At 36.5% G+C, this 14468-nt stretch overlaps 1 protein-coding gene and 1 long non-coding RNA gene across 2 annotated transcripts in view; one reads left to right on the plus strand and one right to left on the minus strand.

Annotated features, from left to right (window-relative positions):
* The window catches only part of MAD1L1 (mitotic arrest deficient 1 like 1), an 894370-nt gene that overhangs the window by 543232 nt on the left and 336670 nt on the right, over nt 1-14468 (minus strand). The gene's annotated exons all lie outside the window — the stretch shown is intronic.
* On the plus strand, nt 11015-13011 carry LOC141498551 (uncharacterized). Its single transcript, XR_012471683.1, has 3 exons — nt 11015-11255; nt 12109-12362; nt 12735-13011. It is a non-coding gene; the product is annotated as an uncharacterized LOC141498551 (long non-coding RNA).

Consider the following 14468-nt stretch of genomic DNA (forward strand, 5'->3'; position numbering starts at 1 on the left):
TTTTCTTTGACAAATGGATAGAAAAGGGATAGAGATAGATGCAGGCCTTTATAACCCTTGATGACATTTATATCATTAAGGACTCTTCCCTCCTTCCTAAACTAACAGTGGATGTATTGCATTTTGATGATACTAAAGAAAAGAAAGGGATGAGAAAAATATTCTGGTGACAAAAAAATATGGAAGGCAAAGAGAAAACGAAAAAACAAGAAAGGTATGGGGGATAATCTCATATCTAAACCTTATCCAGCAAGGATAGAATATATATGAGCACATACACACATGTATAAATGTGCACAAAAATTTGGATAGAGAAATATATTAAGATCAATGGAACAAAAGAAGGAAAGTAGAAAAAATGATGGGAAAGAAAGAATAAATAGGGAATGTAGTTATAGTGAGAAATTTGTCTGATTCAACACAAATTTCACCCTTTAATGATAAACTGTGAGGAATGGTATTAAAGAAAGAAATGTTAAGAAACTGAGACTGGGGTTTGATCAAGGAGAAGGAAGAATATTGAAACAATCAAGTAAACTGGGAACTAAACATAATACTTTTGTCACTTTTATAAAGGTTGGTTAGTGAACAAAGAAAGGAAAGTAGATAAGGAAAGAAGATAAGATTGAGAAAAACATAATATTAATAATCATCACTGTTTATGTATGTAAACAGAATTAATTTACCCACAGAACAGAAAAGGAATACAAAATTTATCAGAAAACAGAATTCAACAATATGTTAACAAAAATGCAACTTCAAATAAAAATTTACACATAATTAAATCAGCGGAATTAAAAAAAAAAGGTGAGGCACCAGACAAGGTAACGGAAAAAAAAAAAAGATGTGATTTAAAGAAATAAACAATTGACAAAGCTGACGGGAAAAAAATGAAATTTGTTAAAGAGGCTATAGGAAAATAGCCACAATGGTGCACTGTTTCCTCCATATGAACTGGTCCAATTATTTTAGAAAGCAATTTGAAACTCATACTCCAAAGAAAATAAAGAAGAAAAGATCCAATATATACAAAACTATTTACATAGCTTTTTGTAGTGGAAACAAAGTTGAAATGATAAAGGTACCTATCAATTGGTTCAACAAATTATGGTAAAAGTCACTTTAGTACTGTGCTGTAAGAAATGAAGAAAAAGATGGAATTAAAATAACTCTGATGAACTAAACAGTTAACCATGATGTCAAAGAATCTGAAAGGAGAATGTTATCCACCTCATGATTGAGAAATTAAAAATTAATTGATATAATAATAAAAATTTATAACAATTGTCCTTCTGCATCAAAGAGGATCATATTGACCAAGTGGTTGATGGTGTGAATTGCAAAATTACGTTTTTATGGTGAGGGGTATGCTGTGCAAGCCTTTTTCAGAACCATTTCATCCCATGGCCTGATTGATAGGAAACAGGACTATTTGTGATGGCCTGGATACTGCAAGAGTCTCTTGACCTTTGAATTGGATTCTCTTTCTACCATATTAACAAGGTATCTCAGGAACCCCATCAATGCCGAGCATGTGATTTCTGTTGACAGAATGGACTAATAGTAAGAATAAGAAAACATTTCTGGACCTGGCTATGCTTTTGATACAATGCTCTGTTTTTCTGTGCAGATCTGTCTCTCACCCTCTTTACTTTCTACTTTGTTGTTCTTTTCATCCTTCTGACTTTACTTACAGAGGGGTAAGGAAAAGTAGGTTGTTGGATCACAAAAATATTTATATTGACAGATAATTTTATTAAAGACCAAGAAAAAATGAGACCACATTTCAAAACTTTTAGAATGAAATTAAAGCAGTATTTATGAGAAAATATACAACACTGTATATCTTTAAACAACAAAATAACAGCTCAATAAGTTGGGCGTGCAACTAAAAACACACTAGAAACCAACAAATTTAAAAATATCAATTAACAAAGACATAAATTCTGAAAATTGAAGTTAAGCAATTTGAAAGAAAAAAGAAGAATAAAACTTTGGGTTTGAAAAATTAGGGGCATATAGGTGGTGCAGTGGATAGTGAAGCAGTCCTGGAGTCAGGAGGACCTGAGTTGAAATCCGACCTCAGACCTAGTTGTGTAACTTTGGCCAAGACACTTAACCCCACTGCCTTGCAAAACCATAAAGAAAAAAAAAAGAAAAATTAATTAATCTGATTTGGGAAGAAAAAAGAAGAGAACTAAGACAAATGACACTTTCAACATTCTTGCCAAGATCTTGTCTGCTTGCCAACCAGGTGCTGCTGGGAAAGATCTTTTCTGAGAAGCTTACACTAGGCATTTAACAGAGTTCATATATGACACATATGTGAAATATCAATGAAAAGGCCAGTGAAAGTGTTTCTAAGACCACCAGGTAGGTAATATAGGACAACAACAAAAAAGGACAAAATATAAGCTAGGGAAAAAAACTTCCTTTTTTCATTTAAGGACATGTTAATTAATATTAATTACTTTTAGGAGACTATTAAAACATTCACATTAATTAAGAGGTAAAGCATTAGAGGTTTACTTGTTCATCTACCTGTCATTCCACAAAAGGATGAAATGAAAGGAAATATTGGAACATGTTCAATTGAATTGAGAAACTGCTGAATTTTAAGTTAATTAGAAATTTAAGAGGCAGCATGGGAAGAGTGTGGGGTAGTAGAAATGCTGGACAGAAAGATAAGAGAAATACTGGCTGTGACTCAGGTGGTTTATCTTATCTGTAATGCCTCAATTTCCTAATCAGTAAAACCAAGGAATTGGATATCTACAGTCTAGAACAGATTCCAACCTGCTGCTTTAAGCAGGTCCATAATCACATTTGTTGTTTTTGGTGGTGTGGATTACAAAGTATTCATGAATGGATACTGAATTCTGCTTGTGGTCCTTGAGGTGTTTTTGTTGAATAATGTGGCCTAGAAGAGCTAGACCCCCTAATCTAGAAGATCAAAAGAAAAGGCTAGAGTACTCAACAATGAACACTTATCCATCCTACTTCTCACTAGCCTATTTGCAGCATCCTTGATAAAATGGACAATGGGAAAGATGGTAATGCCAATACAAACTAGACTTATCTGTGATTAGGAATCCAAACCTGATGAATCATACTCCACCATAATCCCTATGCAATGATAGTGTCATGTGGCAGGACAATTCTCTCAGCTATAAACAAGTGAAACCATTCATAGAAATAAATATTCATAGAACATAACTTGTTCAGCCATTCCTCCAAATCAGGCTCATGGATATGATTAAAATGGATTTAAAGATGAAGAGAAGACAGTGATCAATCTACAGATAATGTAAAGAAAACTGTTTCCTGCCAAGAACATTATAAATAATTTTTGATGATGTCTGGAAGTTGCCTTGGTGCCTATGCAAAGAAAATTCTGGGGGCGGCTACGTGGTGCAGTGGATAAAGCAGGAGGACCTGAGTAAAAAATCTGACCTCAGACACTTAATAATTACCTTGGGCAAGCCACTTAACCCCATTTGCCTTGCAAAATCCTAAAAAAACAAAGAAAGAAAATTCTGAGATGAGATTTGTTTTTCACAAATGAGGCTCCAGGAACAGGACAAAATGATCAGAAGAGTAGGAAGATATACTATACTCCTCTCCAAAAGAAAGAACAAGTCACAATGAGTCATCTATGCCATCCAAGGCTGGCTTTGGGAGACAGCTTGTAAGGTTGGCAGACACAAGGTCATGGGAGGTATATGATGACGGATCTGAAAACCAGGGAGAGGCTGTGCAACAGGGTCTGAAGTCAAGCACCCAGACAAGGTGTCAATAAGGTGTCACCCAATATATGATAGGCCAGAGATAGAGGGCCTGTGTCCTGGTGTTCACTGTACCCAGAAGGGAGCAGGTTAAGAAGCACACAGTCACAAAGTGGCCCAGACTACAGAAAAGCATACAGCTTTGGGTCCAGCTTCCAACCCAATCTGGAGCATGGAGTGTAACAACCAGGACGAGAATGACAGAGTAAAGGAAAGCCTAGAGGTAGGTCGCTCTATACTAGCAGGGCTGGCAGAGAAGGTAGAGTTTAACAGCATTCTACTATTCTCAGATGCAAATCCAACCCAGAGATTTGTACAGTTCAAGCTGAGGAAGGGGGTGAGGGAAGAGTGGGGAGGAGGAGAAGCGATGGAGTAAACACACTTTTTCCCCTGGTTCAGAAAACTTTGGGATCAAAGAAAAAAAAACCCAAAAAAACAAAACCTTGAAATCTCCAGTCTGTTTCTTGAGATCAAGGAATAATATGACACTCAATAATCCAAGAAAAGTATTAAAGGATACTAACTCCAAAGGATTGAAAATTCAAATCTCAAGTCAGAAAATAAGAAAAACAACAACAACAACAATTTCACTAAAAAAGAGCCAATGTGACAATAAGGGTATTTAAGACACAAATGCAGGAAAGAAAGGAAAGGCAGGAATGAGGGTAGGAGGGCAGGAGGGAAGACAGAAGGGAAGGCAGGCAGGAAGGAAAGCAAGGCTGGAAGAACACAGGCTGGAAGGCGGGAAGGCAGACAGGAAGAAGGTGGACAGGATTGGGCATAAATTCATCTAGCATTATGAAAAAGGAATAATCTGTTTCAAAAAATCTTAAAAGAAAATTGTCCTGATCTCTTAGAATTCAAGGGCAAAGTAGAAATGAAAAAGCTCCACCAAGTCACCTACTGAAAGAAACCACAAAAATGAAAACTGAGAAATATCAGACCGAAAATCAATTTCCAAGTCAAAGAACAAGTACCATAAGCAGAAAAAAAAAAGTTCAAGGCAATATCACACACAATTTATCATCCACTATTATTATAGAGAGCTCAGAATATATTAATCCAGAAAACAAAAGATCCAGGCTTAAAGTAAGAATAATTTACACAGTAAAACTGAGTATAATCCTATAGAGGGAAAAACTAACCTTTAATAAAACAGAATACTTCCAAATATTCCCCATAAAAAAGCCATAACTATGAGTAATCTTTGAAGTTCAAAAATAGTAGTTAAAAAAACATAAAAAGGTAGACACAAAAATTAAGGAACTGAACAAGAATAAACAGTTTAAGTTAAAATATAGACAGATGATATTTGTGTTTCCTCTCAATATCATCATCATCATCATCATCATCATCATCATCATCATCATCATCAGAATTCTTAAAAGGGACTAATTAGATGCAGCCTAGATGTGATTCTGTAATATCTTGATCTTAAGAGCAGAAGAATACAGGGAGAAAAGGAAGACAATCAGAAGGGGAGGTGGGTAGGAAGGGAAAGAAAGATTAGGAAAATATATCTCACAAACAGGAGAGGGAAGCAGCTGATATTGGAATCTCTCATCTAAACCAAAGAACAGAAGGATATGTGCATGCATAAACATATATACATTGAGCATAGAAATGCATTTCACTTAATGGGGGGGGAGCAGAAAAGGGGTGAAGAGAGAAGAGGGAAGTAGAGAAAAGCTAGATTTTTTAAAAAAAGGATTAGAGCCAATCAAAAAAAAAAAAAAAAAGATTAGATCCAAGCAAAACAATCTCTAAAGAAGTACCAAAATAGAGGCAGCTAGGTGGTGCAGTGAACAGAGCACTAGCCCTGGAGTCAAGGAATACCTCAGTTCAAATCTGGCCTCAAACACTTAATAATTGCCTAGTTGTGTGGCATCCCATGTGCCTTACAAAAACTTAAAAAAAAAAAAAGTTATATCACTTTTTGAAGTGGCAACAAAAGGGATTAAATTGGGGAAAGGTTAAACATCTTATAGTAATAATAAATGTGATAAAACATTATTCTACAAGAAATGATGACAGGGATGGTTTCAAAGATATTAGTGAGGATTTATATGAACTGAGTGAAGTAAACAGCAGCAGCAGGAGAACAATTACTATAGGAACAACAATATAGTAGATAAAAACAAAATTGAGAGAATTCAGGACTCTGATCAATATATGACCAGATACATGTCACCTAGCTTCTGCTAGACTGAAAAAAGACTAAACAGTACACAATAAGATATTTTTGACATGTCAGGCCAATGGACAAATTTGTTTTGGTAAATTATACATATTGCTAATGGGGTTTTATTTTTCTTTTGTTTTCAACTGGGGGAGGAGGGAAGAAGGGTGAAAAGTCAGATTTTTACTGACTGAAAAAAATTATCAATCAAATAAGCTCTCAAACAAAAAAGTTTCCTCATCATATTTAGTACTTTCTTAGATGGCACAAATAAAAAATCATAATTTGAGGTAAACAGATAGGGTTAAATAAATCCTCCAAAACACTATATACTCTACTAGATAATCAAAATAACAGTCAGAATAAGAAGTTATTCATATTATGGTAGTGAGATGGAAGGACACCAAGCAAGAAAGGGACAACAGTTGCAAGGTTCCTCAAATCAGAGGGACAAAACGGTAGTACTATGTGTTCTATTAGTCACAGTGCTGGAAAAAAACAGAAGCAGTTGAGACACAATTTAAAGGAGATGAAGAGAAGGTCTGAAAACTTGAGCTATGCATTGAAAGGAGAACAGAAAAGCAGATGAACAGGAGTACCAGAGTTCAAAACAATAAGATGAGATGTTCATTGACAATGTTTTTTTCCCTTTTGTTTGAGGAGAGACATGGTTGAAAAGATTGCATATCTTTCAAGTTTGGGATTATGATTAAAGTTAAAGAACAGAGAAACCAGGATGAAAACTGAAAGTTAGACTTGTTATCATTTGTTATGAAGATGTCTGTAAAAAGGCCCATTTATAAAATTGTAACAATAAGCCCAACAGTAAAATTGATATTTCAAATGCTAAACACAAAAGGAAAAACAAACAAAACAAACCAAGTTAAAGAATTAGAAAAGTGAAGATTCTGAAAAAATTCTAATATAACTAAAATCATAATCACAGCATACATAAAGTCAGGTTGTTTCTGTTTTCTAATAGATACATACACGATATAACTATAGTAAATGTTCAAATTGGTGAAAATGAATGTTTGATTTCAAAATACTTTAAAATAAAAAAATAAGGGACTTGTTTCCTACATCCTTTCACCAATAATCGACATTTTACTGAAAGCAAACAAAGGTCATCAGCAAGAAACTACTGCCTTTACATTATTATGTTCAAACAACAGGGGTTGAGTGGAAGAAACAAAGAGAAATTTTAGCTGTCCTTAGTTTAGTCAAGTTTTCCTTGAGTTTTTCCTCTGATTAGACATAGTTATTTTTAAAATTAATTAAAAGGGTTACAATAGAAAGTGACTTCTATTGAAGGTCAATCTTTCCCTCTCATTGCTGAGTTTTCTTCTACCTTCTAAAAAATAAAAAAAAAATGATTAAAAAGAAAAGAGGAAGGAGGAAGCAGGTAGTGCAAGCTTATACTTATGGTGCAACACATCAACAATCTCCTTATTCCCATTCCTAAATAAAGGGTAATAGTCTTTGGTCTTTGTTCAAATGCCATGGTTCTTTATCTGGATACGGATGGTATTCTCCTTCACAGATAGCCCCAAATAGTACCTGATTGTTGCACTGATGGAATGAGCAAGTCCATCAAGGTTGATCATCACCCCCATGTTGCTGTTAGGGTTATAGTGTTTTTCTGATTTTGCTCATCTTGCTCAGCATCAGTTCATGCAAATCCCTCCAGGCTTCCCTGAATTCCCATCCCTCCTGGTTTCTAATTGAATAGTGTTCTATGACATATATCACAGTTTCCTAAGCCAATCCCCAATTGGAAGGACATTTACTTGATTTCCAATTCTTTGCTATCATAAACAGGGCTGCTATGAATATTTTTATACAGGTAATGTTTTTATCCTTTTTCATGATCTCTTCAGGTTATAGACCCAGTAGTGGTATTGCTGGATCAAAGGGTATGCACATATTTTTGCCCTTTGGCCGTAATTCCAAACTGCTCTCCAGAAAGGTTGGATGGGTTCACAGCTCCACCAACAATATATTAGTGTCCCAGATTTCCCACATCCCTTCCAACATCAATCATTGTCCTTTCTGGTCATATTGGTCAGTCTGAGAAGTGTGAGGTGGTACCTCAGAGATGTTTTAATTTGCATTTTTCTAATAAGCAATGATTTAGAACAATTTTTTCATATGCCTATAGAACTGCTGAATTTTTTATGTAAACCTTTAGCTTCACTGAGAATCCAGGGTGGCTGAACTCATACATTATCAAGGAAGAAAATAATTTGGAATTCACCATTATACCAGACACTCACTACCTGAGCAATCTTACTCCTTCATTGAAGACTTCATGCTTTAAGCTGAAGTGAATGGATAAGGACAGGTGTGAGCAGGTCTTTTCTCTGTAAACCATGCATGTTGCTGGGAAATTTTGGTATTACAATAACAGAGAATATTGACAGTTTGGAAAAAGTTTAAGTCATCATGACTCTGAATAGGAGATTGTGGAGGAGGAAGTAATGAGTTTCAATTTGACTGGACTTTGGGGGATGTATACTACTAAAGGGGAAGCAAGTAATAGGGCCAGGAAATTCTTTGTTTTCCGTAAGAAAAAAAAATCTGTAGGACATCAGGTCCCACATATGGTCTGTCTAAAGTTTCTGAGCCATAAAATAAAGTTAAAGTCTTAGAAGAAATGTAGGACCTCACTAAAGTGGCTGGTCCATACAACACATTCAAAATTTCTCAATCTCTCTAACACTGTTATTATCCTTCTCTTGATAGTCTGTTCTCAAGATTATCTCAATATTACTGTTCTCTGATTCTCTTCCTGTTTTTTTCATCTCTTTATTTTTCAGTCTCCTTTACTATTGTGGTGATCTCCAGACTCAAATCTCCAATTTCCTATTGGTCACGAACATCTGTATGTTTCAAAAAGACAATAATTCAAAATATCTAAAACTGATCCATAATTTCCCTAAAACTTTCACCTCTTTCAGCTTCACAATTACATCAAGAAACTACCATCTTCCCAGAAAATCAGGCTTGCATCCTGGCTGCCATCCTTTACTCCTCCTTAAGTCACCACCCCCTCTGTCACCAAGACTCAGAAGCTAGATGGCTTACTTGATGAATTCCTCTTTAACACCCCCCATCCAACCTGTTCCCAAGATTTGCAGATTCTACCCTCTAAACATCTTCCACATATACCCCTTTCTCTCCTCTGACACTGAAAATACCATAATGTAGGTCTTTATCACCTCATACCTAAAATAATGCAAGAGTTTTCTGGCTAGTCACCTTATGGAAACTGTCTCCACATTCCACTCCATTCTCCACTTAGCTATACCAGTGATCTTCCTAAAGCGTAGGTCTGATCATGTCACCTACCTATCTAATCAACTTCCTCCAGGATCTATAGAATTCTATTAGGCTTTTTTAAGCTTTCATAATCTGGTGTCCTCTTATATTTTTAGTCTTCTTGGAGCTTATTCACTTCCAAGTACTCATACAACGTAAATTTCTTGCTTCCCACCCCCATACTCCATCTCAAGACTCACTAAAGTCTTTCCACTAGCTGTACCCAAAACTTTAAATGCCTTCTCTCCTCATCTCCTGGCTTACCTGTATTTCTTCAAAACTCAGATAAAAATTCTACCAGTTGCACAACACATCTTCAATGCTTTAATGTTTTCCTTCTGAGGTTATCTCTAGTCATACTCTATAGATTTTGTCTCTTATAGATCAAGGGCACTGCACAGAGCCTGGAATATAGTAAATGCTTAATAAATCCTTGTTGATTCGAAAGTTGAAATATCAATGCTGGACAATTGGGAGAAGGAAAGAGAAAGGAGAAAGGAGACTAGAGAGAGAGAAGTAAGATTTTGAATGAAATTGTGAATTAGCACAGTCCTTTTGGAAAGCAACTTGGAATTACGTAAATGAAATGACTCAACTGCCAATATTCTTTGTATTAAGAAATTCCATATTTATACAAAAACATTTATAGCAACACATTTTTTAGTGAAGCAAAAAAGAGCGAGAGTAGATATCCATGGTTTGGGGAATGATTAAACAAAATGAGGTAGATTAATCTAATGAAATATTATGGAATTGAAAGAACAACAAATGATAAATACAGAGAAACATGGAAAGACCTACATGAACTGATACAGAAAGAAAGCCAAGAAAATAACATGCACAATAACTACAACAATGAAAATTGAAAAAATCACAAGAACATAAAAAAAATGTTGCAAAATTACAAAGAAAAGTGTTGGGGCAGCTAGGTAATGTAATGGATAGAGCACTGGCCCTGGATTCAGGAGGACCTGAGTTCAAATTCGATCTCAGACATTTATTGCTTAGCTGTGTGACCTTGGGCAAGTCACTTAACCCCATGTCTTTCCAAAACAAACAAAGAGCAAGTGTGACTTCAAAAGACATGAAAAGAAGGAGGGAGGGAGGGAGGAAAGGGGAGGGAGGGAGGGAGGGAGGGAGGGAGGGAGGGAGAGAGAGAGAGAGAGAGAGAGAGAGAGAGAGAGAGAGAGAGAGGAGAGAGAGATCAAGAAATCAAGCAAAAATGCTTGTTTCAACCAGCTTCAGCTTCAACATTTCTTTCTCTGGAGGTAGATTTTTCAGCATGAGTCCTTAGAAGTCTTTTGGATTGTTGTTTTGATCATAGTAGCTAAGTATGTCACAGTTGATCATCCTTAAAGTATTGCTGTTACACTGTACAATGTACTCCTGTTTCTGCTTACTTCACTTTGTATGAGTTCAGATAAGTCTTCTCAGGTTTTTCTCAAATCATTCTGCTTATCATTTTCTTCTAGCAACAAGACTCCAATACAATTGTATAACACAACTTATTCAAGTCTTTCCCAATTGATGGGCATTTCCTTAATTTCTAATTCTTTGCCACAACAAAAAGTATTGTTATAAATATTATAATACAAACAAGTATATAGGATATAGACCTAAGACGGGTATTACTGGGTCATAGGGTATGCACAATTTATCTCTTTTGGTATTGTTCTAAATTGTTCTTTAGAATTATGAAAGTAGTTCACAATTCCTTCAACAATGCATTCATGTTCCAATTTTTCCCACATTCCCTCCAGCATTTCTCATTTTCCATATCTGTCATGATAGCCAATCTGATAAGTATAAAAGTTGTGTTGATGTTGGCAGTCATATCTCTCAGAAAAACAAGATCAGTCAATTACAAGTGCTTATTAATTGACAGACCCTTGACTAAGTTCCAGAATTAAAAATACAAGTTACATGAAAGATAATATATAAAAGGAAAAGGAAAGAAAGCAAAGATGAAGGTATGTAAACTGTGTAGGGGGAAAAAGGTATCTATTCATAACAAAACTGTGAAGGAAAATAAAGTGATGGCAAGCCAAAGTAATTTCCTTAAATGGGGCCCCAGGAGCAAAAGGTACATCTGGAGAAGTCCAGAAGATTGTAGATTAGTGGGATCAAACCTTTGCTGGGCTCTTGTGATTTCCCGAGTTGCAGTTCATTCCCATCTGTTAAAATGACTTAGGAAATGTTGATATTTCAATTAATGTTTGTTGTTTTATCCATTTCCCATCTGAAAGCCTCAACAGATTATTTTATTTAAATCAGTTTTTCCCCCTACTCAATTATAAAACATATATAATAGGACACACTTTTTTTCATTCCTTAGGGAAGGCAATGATTTTCGTATTGATTTTGATACAGTATTGCTTTCAAGGAAGATATTTTTCTACTACTCAAATGCATTTGTGATTTCATGCATTTAGATGTTCCCTCCGGCTATGCAATCAGTCCACCAGTATTTATTAAATACCTGCTGTATGCCAGGCCTGGTATTCAGTGCTAGAGATTCAAATACAAAGAATGAAAATGTTTTAATGTTAGAACTGCCATCTACTTATCTTTTATCACTCCTGATCTTGTTCCATCTTAATTTCTTCTTATGTTAACAAGTAACATGTTGAAGATCCTCCAAATTTTCTACTAAGAACCCTTTAGATAACAATTGCTTTCTTGGACGATCCATCTATTGCCACATTACCAAATAATCTACATCTTCAATTCTTGGAAGATTGTTTAGTTGCATGTCTCATATGGCACCTGCTTCAGGACTTGGGACAACTGATACAAATTATCTTTTTTTTCCTCCCACCAAAGAAATAAGAATGAGCAAACTAAGAGACAGTAACGACCACAGGGATGTTAAAACAGAACAACAGACGTGCTAAATGTTAAGCATGAAAAATGAGACAAGAGGAATCCAAGCACTAAGAAGCTCCTACTCCCCTGAGGAGGCACCAAAAAGCAATGAAACAAGCAAGGAAGAGGGTGATGGAAATAACCCAATGGACTCTGGCCTTGGGGTCCTGGCTGCTGAGCTTTAGCTCTGCTACTTCCTGCCAGGGGAGTAGGTATGTCAAATTATTTCACCGCTCCACACCAGTTTGGATATATTAAAATAAAGGCATTGAATAGATATTCTCTAGGGAACATTCAGGCTCTAAATGTATGACCTATGATTTGGTCATTCTTTAAGTTGAAAGATTGAGGCAAGGGCCCTACTACAATAGTGCCATGAGTTTCAAAATAAGTTACTTCTTATGGAAGGTAATTCTGGAAAGAGTACCTGGAAATTTGTTTCAAAGGCTCTTACCCTCATGAGCATTATGAGAGTCAAGTCAAAAAAATCCCCCAAACTTTTATTAAATGATTATTATGCACCAGTCACCATGATAAGTGCTGGATATATATACATACAAATCTTTTTTTTTGTTCTTTTGGAGAATTAACAACCTAATGGAGTAGACAACATGAAAGCAGGACAGACAGGTAATTATCAACAGAGCAAGGCATCTGCATTGAAGGCAACAGAGAAAGGCCCCTTGTACAAGAAGATGGGGTTTGAACTGAGTTGTCAAAGAAACCTGGAAGCTGAGGTGAGGGAGAAATTCCATGCATGAGGGCTAGCCAGGCAACACTTACAGGGCCACAAGATGGAAGAACTTAGGAGGTTTCACTACAGGAGTGTGAATAAAGGATAAGACTGACAAGGGAGGGAGGAAGAATTCAGATTATAAAGAGCTTAAAAGTCAAAATGAATAATGATTATTTGATCCTGGAAGTAACAGTGAATCACAAGTAGAGAAGTAGAGAAGTATGGGGACGGACACACGGACACACACACACGGACACACACACACACACACACACCATAGTCAGTCCTTTAGGTAGATTACTTTAATAACTAAATGGATGAAGCAGCTAGGTGGTGCAATGGATAGAACAAAGGCCCTGGAGTCAGGAAGAACTAAGTTGAAATCTGTCCTCAAACACTTAATATTACCTAGCTGTGTGACCTTCGGCAAGTCACTTAACCCAGTTACCTTAAATAAATTTTTAAAAACTAATTAGATGGAGGGTGGATGGAAAGGGGTGTGGAGTGAAGGAGGGGAAGCTTATGACAGACAGAAAGACTGGCCAGAAAGGGGTGGAATAGTTCAAAAGAGAGGCAAGAAAGACATGTAGCAGAGTAGCAGTGAAAACAAAACTAAAATTCTATATAACTTGTCTACCTAAATCAACTGAGGCTAGTCAAAACACATCACCTTATTATTTTCAACTCATCTTGAGAATATTTTCCCCAATTTGAGATATTTGTATCACAACCACTACTTTTAGCAATCCTTGTCCATGTTGCAATTTTATTCTCATGAAAACTAAACTTTTTAACTTCATTGTTCATGAGTTTAAAAATTATGCTACAAATGACAGACCAAGAGCTCTATCAAGCTAATAGAAGCTTTCGTCAGTTCCTCTGCTCCTTTCCCTAAGTCACCTTTATAAGGAGAGTTACTACATTGCCACACTATTCTTAGCACCTTTAGAGTAACTCAACCTTCAAATACTTTCCCCAAAAGGGAAGTGTAACACCCATTTATTCTACAACAATTTTATTAAAGTCTTCTGAGTAGAGACAAATTCTAAGGGTGAAAAGAAAGAATTGTAGTCTTATCCAAAAGACTCTGTCAAGCACGAAGCTAAGCAATTCCTTCTTACAAGACTAAACTAGAGAAGATTGCGACAAGAGAGGATTGAATCATAGGTGCTCTCTCATAAAACTTCTAAACTAAGGACTAAACTAAATTTTCGAGAGACAGAACGCACAGAGGGACCCAGGGAGGCAGTTCTCCTACTCAAGGTAACCTGGAAAATAGCAGAAAGGCTCTGCTTCCTGGGGTTGGAGGGGCGGCCCATCAGATGGGCGGCCAGCCAGAGCCAAAGAACTTCAGCCTCCTAGAGGTAGCCCCAGGGAGCTGGGAGCCAGGGCTCACAGCAGCAGGGGCTCACAACAGCAGGGGAGTTTCCTAACCTATTCTCTGGGGAGCACCAGGCACAAATTGGGGGAACAGTGGGGGACCTCTGCCAGAGCACGTGAAGCCCAGCCCTCAGGGCACACAGAAAGCAGCATGGCAGAGGCAGTCCAGAAGCAGGAAACAGAAGCAGGTGGAGTCCATAAG

The sequence above is a fragment of the Macrotis lagotis genome, chromosome X (genome assembly GCF_037893015.1).
Source record: "Macrotis lagotis isolate mMagLag1 chromosome X, bilby.v1.9.chrom.fasta, whole genome shotgun sequence".
Classification (NCBI taxonomy): Eukaryota; Metazoa; Chordata; class Mammalia; order Peramelemorphia; family Peramelidae; genus Macrotis; species Macrotis lagotis.